Source organism: Mastomys coucha, unplaced genomic scaffold (genome assembly GCF_008632895.1).
Source record: "Mastomys coucha isolate ucsf_1 unplaced genomic scaffold, UCSF_Mcou_1 pScaffold11, whole genome shotgun sequence".
Taxonomy (NCBI): Eukaryota; Metazoa; Chordata; class Mammalia; order Rodentia; family Muridae; genus Mastomys; species Mastomys coucha.
Window position 1 is genome coordinate 17,623,305 of NW_022196893.1, and position 7,865 is coordinate 17,631,169.

Sequence of the window (7,865 nt, forward strand, 5' to 3'; positions counted from 1 at the left end):
AGGGTTCCCTAAGGTTCACTTACCTCCCTGTGACCAACTTCTGAAGGGTCCCATTCAGTATACCAGACCCTTTTATCCAACATCCTGGCTCTTGAAGGTCCCTGATCAGCCACCACACACACAGTGCCTTAGTAACTGACTGTGCCCACTCCTAAGAGTATCTACATGGCAAGGTTAAAGCCTCTGACCCTGATATCACCTCTCCATCTGGACCACTTGCAACTTCCCTACCTACTATGTCTTACCCTCTCAGCCACCTCAACACACTAGCAGGGCCTCCTGGGGTGAGGGCGTCTGTTCCTTACATTTCCTTGGGACCCAGGCAAAAAGGTAGATGTGGCTGAGTTGTTCACAGCTCTGCAGGTGTGGCAGGAACCTTATACCTAATGAGAGATCTTTGAGTATGAGACAGTGTTCTTCTTGGGTTCATGGGCTCTTGGGAGTGCACAGAGCTAGAAGGCATGATGCATGGGCACTGTCCTGCTCTGCTCTGGGCTGGGATTTAACCAGTCTGTGTATGTCCATGGTGGGGCTATCTATACTCCTAGCAGAGGCTTGCTACAGCATGGTAAAGTAGGCTTTATCTAGAACCATCGAGATGGGGCAGGGAGGGTAGGAAGGGAGAGGCAGAGATAACCACATATCCATAATGGACCACATGGAGAGCACAGCCAGGGATTGGGTGTGTGTATGGGAAGGGTGGGAAGTCACTGTGAGGAGACAACAGGAGAGACAGACTCAGGCTAAGCTGATGTTACAGAATTCATGCTGAAGATTATCCATAGAGAGAGATACTCCTTAGGGGCAGTAGAGGATGAGAACCCCTGAGGTATGGATCCTGGTAGTGGTGGGTTCTGATGCATTGACTTAATACTTCACTGAAATTGGACACTGAGGAAGGTCAGGAGCCCCTCTGTACTGCAGTACAAGCATAAAAATCTTTGTGGGAGAAACCATTTCTTTGCAGGGCCCCAGCCTGTGCCCCCTCCAGGCCCTGATAATGAAGTATCTTTGTGCATCCTTGTTTCTCTTTTCCATGTGGGAGTTGCAGAGTGGGTCAACATGTGACAGTGTTTGCGCTGAACCCTGGCTCTGCTGCCCACAAGTCTGTAGCAAGTTACTCAGGGGGCCTCCGGGACTGGCCCGTGCATGCTGATGCTGGCTCATGCCAATTACAGGCTGAGTGATGGAGCAGCCTTGTGTCATCTCGCTGGTGCATGGCAACAGCAGGTGAATGCTATAGTTTATGATTTTCAATTATAAATCAAATAGGCTGAGTTCTCGCTTCTCTTAATAAAGGCTGTAAAAGCACTGAAGCATGGACGGCTTCTGCCAGGGGGGAAGAAAAAGCGAGTTGAGTCTAGCTTTGGAAGGAATGTATCTGAACAAGCACGCAAGGGAGACAGATGTAGAGGGTCCTTGGAAGGGGCAGACCATGCAGCCGGCACCCAGCTTCACATCACATTCCCAAGTTTGGTGTTAGCTCTTTAGCCTGAGCTGGTTTCAGCAGAGGCTAGGATGGTTATCTTTGGCTTCTGGGCACACATCCCTGGGGACCACAGGATGGTTTGAGTCTTTGCGTGTGGATGAGTTCAGAGCTATATTCAAGATGGTGGGTGGGTCGTTAGATGGGAGCGAGGCCAGATTTGTCTATCTTGAGATGCTGATGATTTCCTTAGAGAACCTGACTTGGCTTGAGCTGTCCAAGGATGCACTTGTGTGTCCTTTCTGTGGTTTGACTGTGAGGTAGCCCTCATAGGCTCCTATGTTTCAACATTTGGTTGAGGCTGCTAACTGTTTGGGGAGACTGTGGAGGAAGTGGGTAAGTGGGATGGATCTTGAGGTGTTAGAGCCCAGTGCCACTTCCTGTTCTATGTGAGATGGCTGCAGATGTGACATGACTGGTCAGCCTCTGGACCTTGCCACAGGTCTTCCCAGGCATGATAGGATGCATTCCCTTGAGTTCAACTCCCCCTTCCTGTAAACCACTTATTATCAGGCATTTTGTCATAGCAACAAGATGTAACAGATACAGTCTTTCTTCATCTGCAAGTGATGATAACTCCATGGGAAAGAAGCTTGGCCATTAAGCCATGTCTCTGGATGGCTGTTCATGGTTTGTGCTATTGTAGGAGAGAAATGAACATATGCAGGGATGGGAAGATTAGACATGACAAGGAGTCGGAGGGGGCACAGAGAACAGCAGGTGGGAAGCAGATGGCAGGCAGGGCCAGGGGATTGGAGCCAGGACATGTCAAATGAGTGTATGGGTCATCACATGGCTAATGGGGGTAGAGGTCAGCACATGGCTGATAGGGGTAGGGGTCAGCACATGGCTGATGGGGGTAGGGGTCAGCACATGGCTGATGGAGGTAAGGGTCAGCACATGGCTGGTGTTGGTAGGGGTCAGCACATGGCCGGTGCAGGTAAGGGTTAGTACATGGCAGATTCAGGTAGAGACCTGTATGTGGCCGATGGAAGCTGGAGGGCAATGCTGTGGTCATTTGTGTCTGCCAATGAGCTTGGAGCTGCCTTTGGGTAAACATGGAGGCCATGGGAGGTGATTCCTCTTCAAAGGAGCAGATTGTACAGTAGGCAAGCAGGTTCTGCTTAAATTCAAAAGACCCACACCAGCAGGGGCAGGGGAGAGGGTAGAGGGCAGCTGTCACAAGTGATGGTTAAGGTGGGCCTATGCTAGGTGAGGAGGCTGGGAGGGTTCTCCCCAGGGGTAGGATTCAGGCTTTCAGGAAGGTTCTCCTTGTAGCACAAGGCCAGAGTCCTAACTCAACTGCATTTTCCCACTCTTCTGCCACCTACTCTATGAGGTAGAAGCTGGAGCCTTGATCTTGGATATCTCAGCCTTCAGAATATCAAGGAATCAATTTCCTTTGTATGTTCATTATTTAATCTGCTGTGTTCTGTAACAGCAACAGAACAGAGCAGAGCCAGGCCCATCAGTTACAGAAAATTTGAGTTACAGCAACTAAAGGAACCATTCTGTAAGCATCGGGGTAAATTTTCATAGCAACAGGCCAAGGACCTAGGGATTTCCAGGTGCTTGTGAAGGGCTCAGTTAGGGCTGTGGATGAGCAAAACTTGTTGAGGGAGTTTGAGGTGTGGTCCCCAGGCAGCCATCTTTGAAAAACAGAGCAGGGTAGTTCCCCTACTGTACATATGAATATGAGGATATTCAGGATGGCTGGGACTATGGAGAAGGGTCTGGGAGCTGCACAGAGAGGGAAGACCCAGACAGTTCTGTGTAGTTCACTACGTGAGCCAGGATGCAGGACAGTACGCAAAGATACCTAACCTGAAAATTATGGGGACTGGGAACTGTTGGGGGTTGATTGTATCCCCTCTAAATTCTTCATGAATACATAAACACAAGAATTTCCAAGTGAACTTGTTTGGAAATAGAGTTCAGATGAATCATCCAGTGGGATTCATGTAATCCTGAAGAGAAGAGACTTAGGGCTGGGGAGGTGGCTCAGAGGCTAAAAGCACTTGCTGCTCTTACAGAGAACACAAGTTTGGTTCCCAGCATCCACACCTGGGATCTGACTCCCTCATTGGGACTTCCACAGTCACTTGCACTCATATACATGTACCCACACAGAGATGTGAACACATACACATAACTGATAATTCTTTAAAAGGTGGGACTTGGGCTCAGATACACAGAAGGGATGGTGTGTAGAGATGGAATGGAGATTGATGCTGCATCTGTGAGGCGTGGGGGGATACTAAAGTAGAGGAGCAAACCAACGGGAACCAGAGAGAACCAGGATTTACAGCCTCTTCCTGGGACTCTCAGGGTGCTTGCCTCCAGGATAGGATGAGTTCCTCTTCTACCTCAGCCTCTACTGTTGTGGGCAGCTCTGGATCACTGCTATTTTAGCCACTGAGTTTATGGTGCTTTGAAAGGATTATCCTAAGAAGGAAATTATTTGTCTCTGCGCTGAAGTTCCACCTACGTGTCTCATCCAAGGAAACCTGGCAATGCCATAGATGATGTCACTGGCAATGCCATAGATGTCATAGATGATGGCACTGGCAATGCCATAGATGTCATAGATGATGTCACAGATGTGAGTCCCGACCTGCCACCTCAATCATCAGATTTCTAGAGAGAGAGAGAGAAAAGAAAGGTGCCTTCGTTCCCTTTCTGTTGCTGTGATAACGTATGGGATAAAGGATTTACTTTGGTTCATAGTTCTGGGGTTCAGTCCATCATGGTGTGGATGTCAAGGCAGCAGGCGATGGGAGCAGTGGGCTGAGTTGTCGGCTGTCTGGAGAAGAAAGTCAAGCATGCTTGTACTTAGATTAATGTAGAAGAGTCTTTGATCTGAGAAGCATCTTGTACACATTTGTGTGTAGTTGATTCCTGGAGATGGTGGGATTCTAAATGAATGAGGCACCTGTGAGTTCATGGGAGAAGTCAGCTGAGTAAGTGACATCTTGACCCTGACAGGAGTGAGTGGAGTTGGACCAGGGCTAGACATGGGATTGATGCTGAAGCCAGTCTTAACTTACAGGAGCCTATTCTTCCCTAAACTCTAAATATGTATGTTGGACCTCAGGACTCTTTCATGCTTTGACAATGAGGTCTGCCCTTCTGTTTGACCTACTGACACTAGGATGTCATTAAGCCTTTGGCTAAAAGGCTCACAGCATCCAAAATGACTCAGGAAGAAAACCACCAAATCTGTGACAGAAAGATGTTGTGGGGACCCTCCTTAGAGCTGCCCATTCTTCAAGTTCCATACAGCAGCCTCATCTTCCCTTCACTGGCTTAGTCAAGCCATCCCTACCCAGAGCAAATGCTGTTTTTCTACTATGCACATTAGTCTCATAAGCGTTGTTTCTATTTGTTCATTAAGGAGGAAAGAAGAAATAGAAGTGGTCCCCTCCCCATCACAGCCGTGGAGGGACAAAGGATTGGCAGAGACATGATCTTGACTCCAGATGGAGAATGATGGCCAAGGTAAAGTTTTGGCAGGGATGGCAGCAAGCTTCAGAGATCACTATAAAGTAGAAGTTGTCAGAAAGGCTCTAGGGTGGCTGCGAGCTGTAGCCAGAGTGGGAAGAGACCCATTCACTTCCCAGCTCATTAGCATGATAAATCATCACAGCCAATCATAAGTGACCCCAGTAAGGCATTAGTCACTAATAATACTAATTAGTACTATGAATTAGGCTCATTTAGCCACACAACGAATGAATACTAATTTAGTACCTACTATGAACCAGACAGTGTTTGCATTCTGGGAGCATGGTGCAAGACAATCACCCCACCCCCACCCCACTCCACCCGGGTATTTTAGGGAAGGCTGGTTTGGTTCAAGAGACTTCACAGTAAGGACCTGTGGAGACTCTGGCTCCTTTCCCAGCCTCAGGTGAACTCCTTTATATACTTAGTTGACTTTCTAAGGCATAAGGTAAACAAGCCATCTATTAGCAAAGGGAGGCATTGTTCAGGCTACTATTGCAAACTCATGTTACAAAGCTAAAAGATAACAAGTGGCTTTAGGAAAATGGAATGTGAGTGCTCTCTTAACTATTGTCAGTGAGGAGGTGAAAAAAAATCAAAGGAAGAAAGAATCTGCCACGCCAGTCACAGACTGTTGAATAAACTCAGACCGTGGCATGCAGCCAGAACAGTCCTCAGGGGAAAACACATGACTGGAAATTATGATCTGAAGATGACTTTAGAATTAGGACAATTATATCCGTTAGCTGTGGTTGCATAACAAACCTGAAGCTTAATGGTCTTAAAAGCTGTGGCATTGGGATCTGTGAGTGGCTGGGTCATTTCTCTGACCTGGGTTGGTATGACTGGTCCCACCAGGTTGCTGCTCCTCTGTGGCCGATGGACAGATCCAGAGCTGATCAAGAATTGTATTACTTGCTGACATGATGGTGGGTAGGGGCACTGGCTTCCCCATAGGTGATTTAGATTTATTTTTATACTGTTCTGGGCTTCCAAGTCAGTAAGAAAGAGCAAAGCCAGGGACGGAGGACATCCAATCTGAGTCACAGTTGCTGCTGACCTACCAGCCACTGTAAGTCACCCGGCAAAACTCCAGAGTCAGTGTGGGAAGTGACTGACCAAGGACAAGGACACAGGTAGGGCCATGGTTGTGGCCAGTTTTGCTGAGGAATCTATTGTGTCTTAAGCTAAAACACATAGAAAACACAGAATACAGTGTCATGGTTGGGAAGACTGATGAATAAAAAAGACACAACAAAGACCCATGATATGGAGATGAAAGAGTGGTGAGCTGGTAAATGAGACCAGGAATATGGCCATGTCACAGAAGCAATAACATTCAAGAATTAATATCAGCAACAGAAGCAGACAAAGAATTCAACACAATACTGTCAAGAGCATTGCATCAGAACAAATGTTTGAAAACACAAAGTCACCTGAGAAGATTGCATTCTTCTTTTTTTGAGACAGGATCTCATGTAGCCTGAACTCGCTACAAAGCTACGATGACCTTGACTCCTAATCCTTTTACTCCAGTGCTTGGGTTACAGGTACGCACCACCATGCCTGGCTGTCAATACTCAACCATAGTTGTATGTGAATATGTTTTCAGTTGGATACATTTCCAGATGTACTGTCGCAAAGCTTAGTGAATGAAGTTCTGAACATGTGCACCAGGGACAATCTCAAAGCCTAAAGTAACAAGTGAGAAGAGAGGAAGAAGGCTGAAATGACATGGCCCAGTAGCAGACTCAGGCCAGGGAAAAGAGGTGAGACGAGTCTAGCAGAGAGGCTTGACAGTCTAGGACTAGGAACTGGGCATGCCTCAGGCTCGCAGAAAACAGGAAGGAGGCTATACTTTCATCTGATTTCCCTGCTGTCAAAGTCCTTGGTCACAGCAGTAAGGGTTAAACATAGTTTTAGTATAAATAAATCCTCATTTGGCCCATTTATAACTTCCTGTACAAAATAGGCTATCCAACTGGGATATGGAAACACACACACAAGAACACGCACACTCATGTGCTCATGCACACGCGCGAGCACACACACACACACACATACAGAGAGAGAGAGAGAGAGAGAGAGAGAGAGAGAGAGAGAGAGAGAGAGAGAGAGAGAGAGAGAATAAGGAGAAAAAATTATAAATGGATACACAAGTAAATAACTAGCTGCCTTTTGAAAGTAGGATATATTGAACTGTAATATTTCAAACAGAGCTCTCATGCATCCTAGAGGTGGGGACTTGATTGGTTTGATGACAAGTTTGACTTGACTCCTGTGAGATTTGCCTTCCCGTCTTCTCACACCTGCTGTCCCCTCGCTTCCCCTTAGGTGGGTAGAGTTTCTTTAAGTCTCCTCTGTCATGGTGGATAGAGTTTCTTAGAGTCTCCTCTGTCATGGTGGGTAGAGTTTCCTTAAGTCTTCTCTGTCATTCTGGGTAGAGTTTCTTTAAGTCTCCTCTGTCCCCTCACTTCCCCTTCGGTGGGTAGAGTTTCTTTAAGTCTCTTCTGTCATGGTGGGTAGAGTTTCTTTAAGTCTCCTCTGTCATGCCGGGTTAGTTCACAGATCCTCTGCTTACTGCTTTTCCTGAGAGGTCTTTATTGTCCTGTATTCTGAAGGATAACCTGGTGGGACATGGTGACCTAAGGTGGTGGTTACTATCTTTTGAGTCTTGGAATACATAGTTCTAGGGGGATGTCACTCGTGAGGAGTGTGGCAGTATGCCTAGAGCCCTGGGTTTGATCCCCAGCATGCACAGCAACATCAAACAACTTAAAATGTTTATGTATTTTCAGGTTCTGTTATACTGATGAAAATTGTGTGAATGTTGATCATATACAGTTTATTATACATCTGGGATGTCAAGACACTT